Source organism: Oncorhynchus keta, chromosome 18 (assembly GCF_023373465.1).
Source record: "Oncorhynchus keta strain PuntledgeMale-10-30-2019 chromosome 18, Oket_V2, whole genome shotgun sequence".
NCBI lineage: Eukaryota > Metazoa > Chordata > Actinopteri > Salmoniformes > Salmonidae > Oncorhynchus > Oncorhynchus keta.
The window spans coordinates 48,248,545-48,259,154 of NC_068438.1; the positions used below are offsets into that span (position 1 = coordinate 48,248,545).

At 56.5% G+C, this 10,610-nt stretch overlaps 1 long non-coding RNA gene across 1 annotated transcript in view; it reads right to left on the reverse strand.

Moving 5' to 3' along the window:
• Window positions 1-7,755: 7,755 nt before the first annotated feature.
• Window positions 7,756-10,610, reverse strand: part of LOC127909022 (uncharacterized) — a 2,994-nt gene continuing 139 nt past the window's right edge. The window contains exons 1-3 of the long non-coding RNA XR_008069442.1: window positions 10,002-10,610; window positions 9,120-9,865; window positions 7,756-7,902 (exon numbers count right to left, since the gene is read on the reverse strand). The exon at window positions 10,002-10,610 is cut by the window's right edge and continues 139 nt beyond it. This is a non-coding gene — a long non-coding RNA (uncharacterized LOC127909022). The remainder of the gene's footprint in view (window positions 7,903-9,119; window positions 9,866-10,001) is intronic.

The window sequence follows — 10,610 nt, forward strand, 5'->3', positions numbered from 1 at the left end:
TAATATTGTGGGCTTCAAGGGGAAATGTTTACCAGTGTGGGTACTTTGAGGAAAGTGTTTGTGCCTGTGTGTTTGAAATGCCCAGGCCGAACTTCTGATCCCAGTCCGTCCCTAGCTGTAAATGAGGGACTCGTGGATGAGCTCCAAAGCCACAATCAATATATTTTAAGTGGTTTTGCATTGTCTATGATCCATGGTGAGAAAAATAAATTGGGATCAATATGTTCTCAAGTCTCTCTGCTCGCTCCACAGAAACACTGAGAAGACCAGGATGATGAGGTTGAGAATGATTGGAGAGAAATTAGAAACCTGTGGACAGTTGTCAATACACGGTCAGTGGTTCCGGTGTAAACAGTTTAAAGCAGAGGGTGGCGATCCTATCTCCTCTGACCACAGAACCCCCGACGTCGTTTCCTGACTATTCAGGAATCACCAGTGTTCGCCGACACCCAGCAGGGGATCTACTGAGCACAGTCAACGTTCGTTATGGTATCTTGTCAGAGCTGGTTTGCGTCAGGGTTTCATGTGTAAATAGTTGACTTCAGAGGTATATCTCAGCTCTTGATTCCTGGCCTCGGGGTATAATATCTCAGCTCTTGATTCCTGGCCTCGGGGTATAATATCTCAGCCCTTGATTCCTGGCCTCGGGGTAAATATCTCAGCCCTTGATTCCTGGCCTCGGGGTATAATATCTCAGCCCTTGATTCCTGGCCTCGGGGTATAATATCTCAGCCCTTGATTACTGGCCTCTGGGTATAATATCTCAGCCCTTGATTCCTGGCCTCGGGGGAAAATATCTCAGCCCTTGATTCCTGGCCTCGGGGTGTAATATCTCAGACCTTGATTCCTGGCCTCGGGGTGTAATATCTCAGCCCTTAATTCCTGGCCTCGGGGTAAATATCTCAGCCCTTGATTCCTGGCCTCGGGGTAAATATCTCAGCCCTTGATTCCTGGCCTTGGGGTATAATATCTCTGCCCTTGATTCCTGGCCTCGGGGTGTAATATCTCAGCCCTTAATTCCTGGCCTCGGGGTAAATATCTCAGCCCTTGATTCCTGGCCTTGGATGTAAATGTAAATAAAGGACTGTCCTGCTTTCAACTGCATCCTGGTAAGGATGAGTTGTTTTTCTGTGTGTGTGGGTGGGGGTGGGGGGCAAACATTCAGTTTTACATGACTGGGGTCTTAGATAATGTATCTCTGCCCTTGATTCCTGGCCTCGGGGTATAATATCTCAGCCCTTGCCCTTGATTCCTGGCCTGGCCTGGGGTATAATATCTCAGCCCTTGATTCCTGGCCTTGGGGTATAATATCTCTGCCCTTGATTCCTGGCCTCGGGGTATAATATCTCTGCCCTTGATTCCTGGCCTCGGGGTATAATATCTCAGCCCTTGATTCCTGGCCTCGGGGTATAATATCTCAGCCCTTAATTCCTGGCCTCGGGGTAAATATCTCAGCCCTTGATTCCTGGCCTCGGGGTAAATATCTCAGCCCTTGATTCCTGGCCTTGGGGTATAATATCTCTGCCCTTGATTCCTGGCCTCGGGGTATAATATCTCTGCCCTTGATTCCTGGCCTCGGGGTATAATATCTCTGCCCTTGATTCCTGGCCTCGGGGTATAATATCTCTGCCCTTGATTCCTGGCCTCGGGGTATAATATCTCTGCCCTTGATTCCTGGCCTCGGGGTATAATATCTCAGCCCTTGATTCCTATTCACTCATCACTTCTCAGGAATGACAACTAGAGTTTGATGAAATCGCCTGGAGTGGAAGCTCACCATGCAGACTGGGTAAACGGATGACTTTCTAAATATTCACACAGACGTGGAATAAGAATATTACATTCCACCAGCCACACACTAGCTGGGGGTTGTAATGTATAAATCCTGGCAGTGGACTGTGACTGGTGGATCTGGGGCTGGATCTGGTCCAGGTTTTCCCGGCTGCCTCGCGTGCTATAGATCTTCTCTTCGGGAGGCGCAGCATTGTGGAAACTGAGCCAGAGGCTTGTCTAACTCCGTTTTCCCCCCACCTCTGTTCTCTCTGGGAAATCTACCAGGACAGAGAGGGAAGTCTGTCCAGAATAAAAGCTCAAAACCGTATCCGACTATCCACAGTTGGAGACTGACAAATAAACAAAGAACAAGTGACTGAAACATAACTGGATCATCGTCGCTCTCAATAATATTCCCCAGTCCAGTCCCCCTGTCCAGTCCCCCTGTCCAGTCCCCCTGTCCAGTCCCCCTGTCCAGTCCCCCTGTCCAGTCTCCCTGTCCAGTCTCCCACTCCAGTCTCCCAGTCCAGTCTCCCAGTCCAGTCTCCCAGTCCAGTCTCCCTGTCCAGTCTCCCTGTCCAGTCTCCCTGTCCAGAAGAGGGAAGGGAGGGGGGAGAGAGAAGGGAGGGAGAAGGGAGGGAGAAGGGAGAAGAGAGGGCGAAGAGAGGGAGAAGAGGGAAGAGAGAAGGGAGGGAGAAGAGGGAAGAGAGAAGGGAGGGAGAAGAGAAAAGGGAGGGAGAAGAGAGAAGGGAGGGGGAGAGAGAAGGGAGGGGGAGAGAGAAGGGAGAGAGAAGAGAAGGGAGGGAGAAGAGAGAAGGGAGAAGAGGGAGGAGAGAGAGAGAAGGGAGAGAGAAGGGAGGGAGAAGAGAGAGAGAAGGGAGGGAGAAGAGAGAGAGAAGGGAGGGAGAAGAGAGAGAGAAGGGAGGGAGAAGAGAGAAGGGAGAGAGAAGGGAGAGAGAAGGGAGGGAGAAGAGAGAAGGGAGGGAGAAGAGAGAAGGGAGGGAGAAGAGAGAAGGGAGGGAGAAGAGGGGAGAAGAGAGAAGGGAGGGGGAGAGAGAAGGGAGGGAGAAGGGAGGGAGAAGAGAGGGAGAAGGGAGGGAGAAGAGAGAAGGGAGGGAGAAGAGAGAGAGAAGAGAGAAGGGAGGGAGAAGAGAGAAGGGAGAGAGAAGGGAGGGAGAAGGGGAGGGAGAAGAGAGGAAGAGAGAAGGGAGGGAGAAGAGAGGGGAGAAGAGAGAGAAGAGAGGGAGAAGAGAGGGAGAAGAGAGAAGGGAGGGAGAAGGAGAGAGAAGGGAGAGAGAAGAGAGAAGGGAGGGAGAAGGGAGGGAGAAGAGAGAAGGGAGGGGAGGAGAGAAGGGAGGGAGAAGGGAGGGAGAAGAGAGAGAGGGAGGGAGAAGGGAGGGAGAAGAGAGAGAGGGAGGGAGGAGAGAGAAGGGAGAGAGAAGGGAGGGAGAAGAGAGAAGGGAGGGAGGGAAGGAGAAGGGAGGGAGAAGGGGGAGAGAGAAGGGAGGGAGAAGAGAGAAGGGAGAGAGAAGGGAGGGAGAAGAGAGAAGGGAGGGAGAAGAGAGAAGGGAGGGAGAAGGGAGGGAGAAGAGAGAAGGGAGGGAGAAGGGAGGGAGAAGGGAGGGAGAAGAGAGAAGGGAGGGAGAAGAGGGAGAAGGGAGGGAGAAGGGAGGAGAAGGGAGAGAGAAGGGAGGGAGAAGGAGGGAGAAGAGAGGGAGAAGGGAGGGAGGAGAGAGAAGGGAGGGAGAAGAGAGAAGGGAGGGAGAAGAGAGAAGGGAGGGAGAAGAGAGAGAAGGGAGGGAGAAGAGAGAAGGGAGAGAGAAGAGAGGGAGGGAGAAGAGAGAAGGGAGAAGAGAAGGGGGAGAAGAAGAGAAGGGAGGGAGAAGAGGGGAGAAGAGAGAAGGAGGGAGAAGGGAGGGAGAAGAGAGGGAGAAGAGAGGGAGAAGGGAGGGAGAAGGGGGAGAAGAGAGAAGGGAGGGAGAAGAGAGGGAGAAGAGAGAAGGGAGGGAGAAGAGAGAAGGGAGAGAGAAGGGAGGGAGAAGGGAGGGAGAAGAGAGGGAGAAGGGAGAAGAGAGAAGGGAGGGAGAAGAGAGGGAGGGAGAAGAGAGAAGGGAGGGAGAAGAGAGAAGGGAGAGAGAAGGGAGAAAGAATGGAGGGAAAAGAGAGAAGGAGGGAGAAGAGAGGGAGAAGGGAGAAGGGAGGGAGAAGGGAGAAGGGAGGGAGAAGGAAGGGAGGGAGAAGGAAGGGAGAGAGAAGAGAGAAGGGAGAGAGAAGAGAGGAGGGAGAGAGAAGAGAGGAGGGAGGGAGAAGAGAGAAGGGAGGGAGAAGAGAGAAGGGAGAGGGAAGGAGGGAGGAGAGAGAAGGGAGAAGAGGGAGGAGAAGAGAGAGAAGGGAGGGAGAAGGGAGAGAGAAGGGAGGGAGAAGAGAGAAGGGAGAAGAGAGAAGGGAGGGAGAAGGGAGGGAGAAGAGAGAGAGAAGGGAGGGAGAAGGGAGAAGAGAGAAGGGAGGGAGAAGAGAGGGAGAAGAGAGAAGGGAGGGAGAAGAGAGAAGGGAGGGAGAAGAGAGAGAAGGAGGGAGAAGAGAGAAGGGAGAGAGAAGGGAGAAGAGAGAAGGGAGGGAGAAGAGAGAGAGAAGGGAGGGAGAAGAGAGAAGGGAGGGAGAAGGGAGAAGGGAGGGAGAAGGAAGGAGGGAGAAGAGAGAAGGGAGAGAGAAGGGAGGGAGAAGAGAGAAGGGAGGGAGAAGGGAGAGAGAAGGGAGGGAGAAGAGAGGGAAGGAAGGGAGAGAGAAGGGAGGGAGAAGGAATGGAGAGAGAAGGGAGGGAGAAGAGAGAAGGGAGGGAGAAGGGAGAGAGAAGGGAGGGAGAAGAGAGGGAGAAGAGAGAAGGGAGAAGGGAGAGAGAAGGGAGGGGGAGAGAGAGAAGGGAGGGAGGAGAGAGAAGGGAGGGAGGAGAGAGAAGGGAGGGAGAAGAGAGAAGGGAGGGAGAGAAGGGAGGGAGAAGAGAGGGAAGGAGAGGGAGAGAGAGAGAAGAGAGAAGGAAGGAGGAGAAGAGAGGAGAGGAGAGAAGGGAGGGAGGGAGGGAGAAGAGAGGAGAGAAGGGAGGGAGAAGAGAGAAGGGAGGGAGAAGAGACAAGGGAGGGAGAAGAGAGAGAAGGAGAGAGAAGGGAGGGAGAAGAGAGAAGGAAGGGAGAGAGAAGGGAGGGAGAAGGGAGGGAGAAGGAAGGGAGGGAGAAGGGAGGGAGAAGGGAGAATGGAGGGAGAAGAGAGAAGGGAGGGAGAAGGGAGGGAGAAGGGAGGAGAGGGAGGGAGAGAGGGAGAATAGAGAAGGGAGAGAGAAGGGAGGGGGAGAGAGAGAAGGGAGGAGAGAGAGAGAAGGGAGGGAGGAGGGAGAGAGAGGGGGGAGAAGAGAGAAGGGATGGAGAAGAGAGAAGGGAGAGAGAAGGGAGAGAGAAGGAGAGAGAAGGGAGGGAGAAGGGAGGGAGAAGAGAGAAGGAGGGGGAAGAGAGAAGAGAGAAGGGAGGAGAAGAGAGGAGAGGAGAGAAGGGAGGGAGAAGAGAGGAGAGAAGGGAGGGAGAAGAGAGAAGGGAGGGAGAAGGGAGGGGGAGAGAGAAGGGGAGGGAGAAGAGAGAAGGGAGGGAGAAGAGAGGGAGAAGGAGAAGAGAGAGAAGAGAGAAGGAGGGAGAAGGGAGAAGGGAGAGAGAAGGGAGGGAGAAGGGAGAAGGGAGGAGAAGAGAGAGGGAGAGAGAGAAGGGTGGGAGAAGAGAGAAGGGAGGGAGAAGAGAGAAGGGGAGAAGGGAGGGAGAAGGGAGAAGAGAGGGAGGGAGAAGAGAGAAGGAGAGGGAGAAGAGAGAAGGGAGGGAGAAGAGAGGAGAGGGAGGAGAAGGGAGGGAGAAGAGAGAGGAGAGAGAGGGGGAGAGAAGAGAGAAGGAAGGGAGGGAGAGAAGAGAGAAGGGAGGGAGAAGGGAGGGAGAGAAGAGAGAAGAGAGGGAGAAGAGAGAAGAGAGGGAGAAGAGAGAGAGGGAAGAAGAGAAGAGAGAAGGGGAGGGAGAAGAGAGAGGGGAGGGAGGGAGAGAAGGGAGGAGAAGAGAGAAGGGGGGGAGAGAAGAGAGAGGGGAGAGAGAAGGGAGGGAGAAGAGAGAAGGGAGGGAGAAGAGAGAAAGGGAGAAGGGAGGGAAGAGAGGGAAGGGAGGGAGAAGAGAGAAGGGAGGGAGAAGAGAGAAGGGAGGGAGAAGAGAGGAGAGGGAGAGAGAAGGGAGGAGAAGAGAGGGAGAGGGAGGGAGAAGAGAGAAGGAAGGGAGAGAGAAGAGAGAAGGGGGAGGGAGAAGGGAGGGAGAAGAGAGAAGGGAGGGAGAAGAGAGAAGGGAGGGAGAAGAGAGAAGGGAGAGAGAAGAGAGAAGGGAGAGAGAAGAGAGAAGGAGAGAGAAGAGAGAAGGGAGGGAGAAGAGAGAAGGGAGGGAGAAGAGAGAAGGGAGGGAGAAGAGAGAAGGGAGAGAGAAGAGAGAAGGGAGAGAGAAGAGAGAAGGGAGAGAGAAGAGAGAAGGAGGGAGAAGAGAGAAGGGAGGGAGAAGAGAGAAGGGAGAGAGAGAGGGAGAAGGGAGGGAGAAGGGAGGGAGAAGAGAGAAGGGGGAGAGAGAAGGGAGGGAGAAGAGAGAAGGGAGGGAGAAGAGAGAAGGGAGGGGGAGAGGGAGGAGAGAGAAGGGAGAAGAGGGAGGAGAGGGAGAAGAGGGAAGGGAGGGAGGGAGAAGAGGGAAGGAGAGGGAGAAGAGGGAAGGAGAGGGAGAAGAGGGGAGGGAGGGAGAAGAGGGGAAGGAGAGGGGGAAGGGAGGGAGGAGGGGGAGGGAGAAGAGGGAAGAGAGGGAGAAGAGGGAAGGAAGGGAGGAGAGAGAGAAGAGGGAAGGAAGGCAGGAGAGAGAGAAGAGGGAAGGGAGGGAGGAGAGGAGAAGAGGGAGAAGGGGAAGGGAGGGAGGAGAGGGTAGGGAGGGAGGAGAGGGAAGGGAGGAGAGAGAGGAGAGGGAAGGGAGGGAGGAGAGGGAAGGGAGGAGAGAGAGGAGAGGGAAGGGAGGGAGGAGAGACTCCCTCTAGGTGCTCCAGTGTGGCATAGCCTCACCCAGGGAACAGTTCCATGATACATCCAAAATGACACCCGACATAGTGCACTACTTTGACCAGGGCCCATAAAGGAATAGGGTGCCATTTGGGCACTACCAGACCTCAGCTAGGGTAGTCAAGCAGCCACCCCCACAGGGAGCCTGAGGTCAGGGCAACACCAGGTGACTCATGGCCGGGTCAGGCAGGCGGGGCGGTTGGTGCCAAGCCTGTGATGCTTTGAGAAGAGGAGCCTTGCGCTCTGCCTGGGTCCCAAATGGCACCCTATTCCCTATAGCCCTCAAACTCAACTCTGGACCTCCAAGCCAGTTCCACTGCATTTCTGTCATTGTTCCCCTCTAATCAGGGACTGATTTAGACCTGGGACACCAGGTTCCCCTCTCATCAGGGACTGATTTAGACCTGGGACACCAGGTTCCCCTCTAATCAGGGACTGATTTAGACCTGGGACACCAGGTTCCCCTCTAATCAGGGACTGATTTAGACCTGGGACACCAGGTTCCCCTCTAATCAGGGACTGATTTAGACCTGGGACACCAGGTTCCCCTCTAATCAGGGACTGATTTAGACCTGGGACACCAGGTTCCCCTCTCATCAGGGACTGATTTAGACCTGGGATACCAAGTTCCCCTCTCATCAGGGACTGATTTAGACCTGGGACACCAGGTTCCCCTCTCATCAGGGACTGATTTAGACCTGGGACACCAGGTTCCCCTCTCATCAGGGACTGATTTAGACCTGGGATACCAAGTGGGTGAAATTAATTATCAGGTAGAACAGAAATTCCAGTAGGACCTCGTAGGGTAAGTGTTGACTAACCCTGCCCTGTATAGTTCACTACTTTTGACCAGGACCTTTTGTCTAAAGTAGTGCAGTATGTAGGGAATAGGGTGCCATTTGGGATTCATACATCCTGTGCTTTGAGAAGAGTCCTGTAGCTCTGTGACTGGCCCTGGAGTCTGGCTTCTCAGCCCTGTGACTGGCCCTGGAGTCTGGCCTGTCAGCTCTGTAGTCCTGTGACTGGCCCTGGAGTCTGGCCTGTCAGCTCTGTAGCCCTGTGACTGGCCCTGGAGTCTGGCCTCTCAGCCCTGTGACTGGCCCTGGAGTCTGGCCTGTCAGCTCTCTAGCCCTGTGACTGGCCCTGGAGTCTGGCCTCTCAGCCCTGTGACTGGCCCTGGAGTCTGGCCTCTCAGCCCTGTGACTGGCCCTGGAGTCTGGCCTGTCAGCTCTGTAGCCCTGTGACTGGCCCTGGAGTCTGGCCTCTCAGCCCTGTGACTGGCCCTGGAGTCTGGCCTCTCACCTCTGTGACTGGCCCTGAAGTCTGGCCTGTCAGCTCTGTAGCCCTGTGACTGGTCCTGGAGTCTGGCCTTTCAGCCCTGTGACTGGCCCTGGAGTCTGGCCTCTCAGCTCTGTGGCTGGCCCTGGAGTCTGGCCTGTCAGCTCTGTAGCCCTGTGACTGGCCCTGGAGTCTGGCCTCTCAGCCCTGTGACTGGATCCGGAGTCTGGCCTCTCAGCTCTGTGACTGGCCCTGGAGTCTGACCTCTCAGCTCTGTGACTGGCCCTGGAGTTTGGCCTCTCAGCCCTCTGACTGGCCCTGGAGTCTGGCCTCTCAGCCCTGTGACTGGGAGTCTGGCCTCTCAGCCCTGTGACTGGCCCTGGAGTCTGGCCTCTCAGCTCTGTGACTGGCCCTGGAGTCTGGCCTCTCAGCTCTGTGACTGGCCCTGGAGTCTGGCCTCTCAGCTCTGTGACTGGCCCTGGAGTCTGGCCTCTCAGCCCTGTGACTGGCCCTGGAGTCTGGCCTGTCAGCTCTCTAGCCCTGTGACTGGCCCTGGAGTCTGGCCTGTCAGCTCTCTAGCCCTGTGACTGGCCCTGGAGTCTGGCCTCTCAGCCCTGTGACTGGCCCTGGAGTCTGGCCTGTCAGCTCTCTAGTCCTGTGACTGGCCCTGGAGTCTGGCCTGTCAGCTCTGTAGCCCTGTGACTGGCCCTGGAGTCTGGCCTCTCAGCCCTGTGACTGGATCTGGAGTCTGGCCTCTCAGCTCTGTGACTGGCCCTGGAGTCTGACCTCTCAGCTCTGTGACTGGCCCTGGAGTCTGGCCTGTCAGCTCTGTGACTGGCCCTGGAGTCTGGCCTGTCAGCTCTGTGACTGGCCCTGGAGTCTGGCCTCTCAGCCCTGTGACTGGCCCTGGAGTTTGGCCTCTCAGCCCTGTGACTGGCCCTGGAGTCTGGCCTCTCAGCCCTGTGACTTGGAGTCTGGCCTCTCAGCCCTGTGACTGGCCCTGGAGTCTGGCCTCTCAGCCCTGTGACTGGCCCTGGAGTCTGGCCTCTCAGCTCTGTGACTGGCCCTGGAGTCTGGCCTCTCAGCTCTGTGACTGGCCCTGGAGTCTGGCCTCTCAGCCCTGTGACTGGCCCTGGAGTCTGGCCTGTCAGCTCTCTAGCCCTGTGACTGGCCCTGGAGTCTGGCCTGTCAGCTCTCTAGCCCTGTGACTGGCCCTGGAGTCTGGCCTCTCAGCCCTGTGACTGGCCCTGGAGTCTGGCCTGTCAGCTCTCTAGCCCTGTGACTGGCCCTGGAGTCTGGCCTGTCAACTCTCTAGCCCCGTGACTGGCCCTGGAGTCTGGCCTCTCTAGCCCTGTGACTGGCCCTGGAGTCTGGCCTCTCAGCTCTGTATCCCTGTGACTGGCCCTGGAGTCTGGCATCTCAGCCCTGTGACTGGCCCTGGAGTCTGGCCTGTCAGCTCTGTGACTGGCCCTGGAGTCTGGCCTCTCAGCTCTGTGACTGGCCCTGGAGTCTGGCCTCTCAGCCCTGTGACTGGCCCTGGAGTCTGGCCTCTCAGCCCTGTGACTGGCCCTGGAGTCTGGCCTCTCAGCTCTGTGACTGGCCCTGGAGTCTGGCCTCTCAGCTCTGTGACTGGCCCTGGAGTCTGGCCTCTCAGCTCTGTGACTGGCCCTGGAGTCTGGCCTCTCAGCCCTGTGACTGGCCCTGGAGTCTGGCCTCTCAGCTCTGTGACTGGCCCTGGAGTCTGGCCTCTCAGCCCTGTGACTGGCCCTGGAGTCTGGCCTGTCAGCTCTCTGGCCCTGGAGTCTGGCCTGTCAGCTCTCTAGCCCTGTGACTGGCCCTGGAGTCTGACCTGTCAGCTCTCTAGCCCTGTGACTGGCCCTGGAGTCTGGCCTGTCAGCTCTCTAGCCCTGTGACTGGCCCTGGAGTCTGGCCTCTCAGCCCTGTGACTGGCCCTGGAGTCTGGCCTCTCAGCCCTGTGACTGGCCCTGGAGTCTGGCCTCTCAGCCCTGTGACTGGCCCTGGAGTCTGGCCTCTCAGCCCTGTGACTGGCCCTGGAGTCTGGCCTCTCAGCACTGTGACTTGCCCTGGAGTCTGGCCTCTCAGCCCTGTGACTGGCCCTGGAGTCTGGCCCCTCCTTTAGAGCTCCCTGGCAGCGGGGGTGTGTTAAATACAGTAACACTCCAGCACATATGGAAAAGCAGAGTGTTGCGTTCTAGTGTAAAACCATGTTCAGAAAGGGAGGTTGTTACAGCTGTCTGTCTGCCATGTCTAGCTCCTCAGAACTACCCCCCACTCTGTCTGCCACGTCTAGCTACTCGGAACTACCCCCCACTCTGTCTGCCATGTCTAGCTACTCAGAACTACCCCCCACTCTGTCTGCCTCGTCTAGCTACTCAGAACTACCCCCCACTCTGTCTTCCATGTCTAGCTACTCAGAAGTACCCCCCACTCTGGCTTC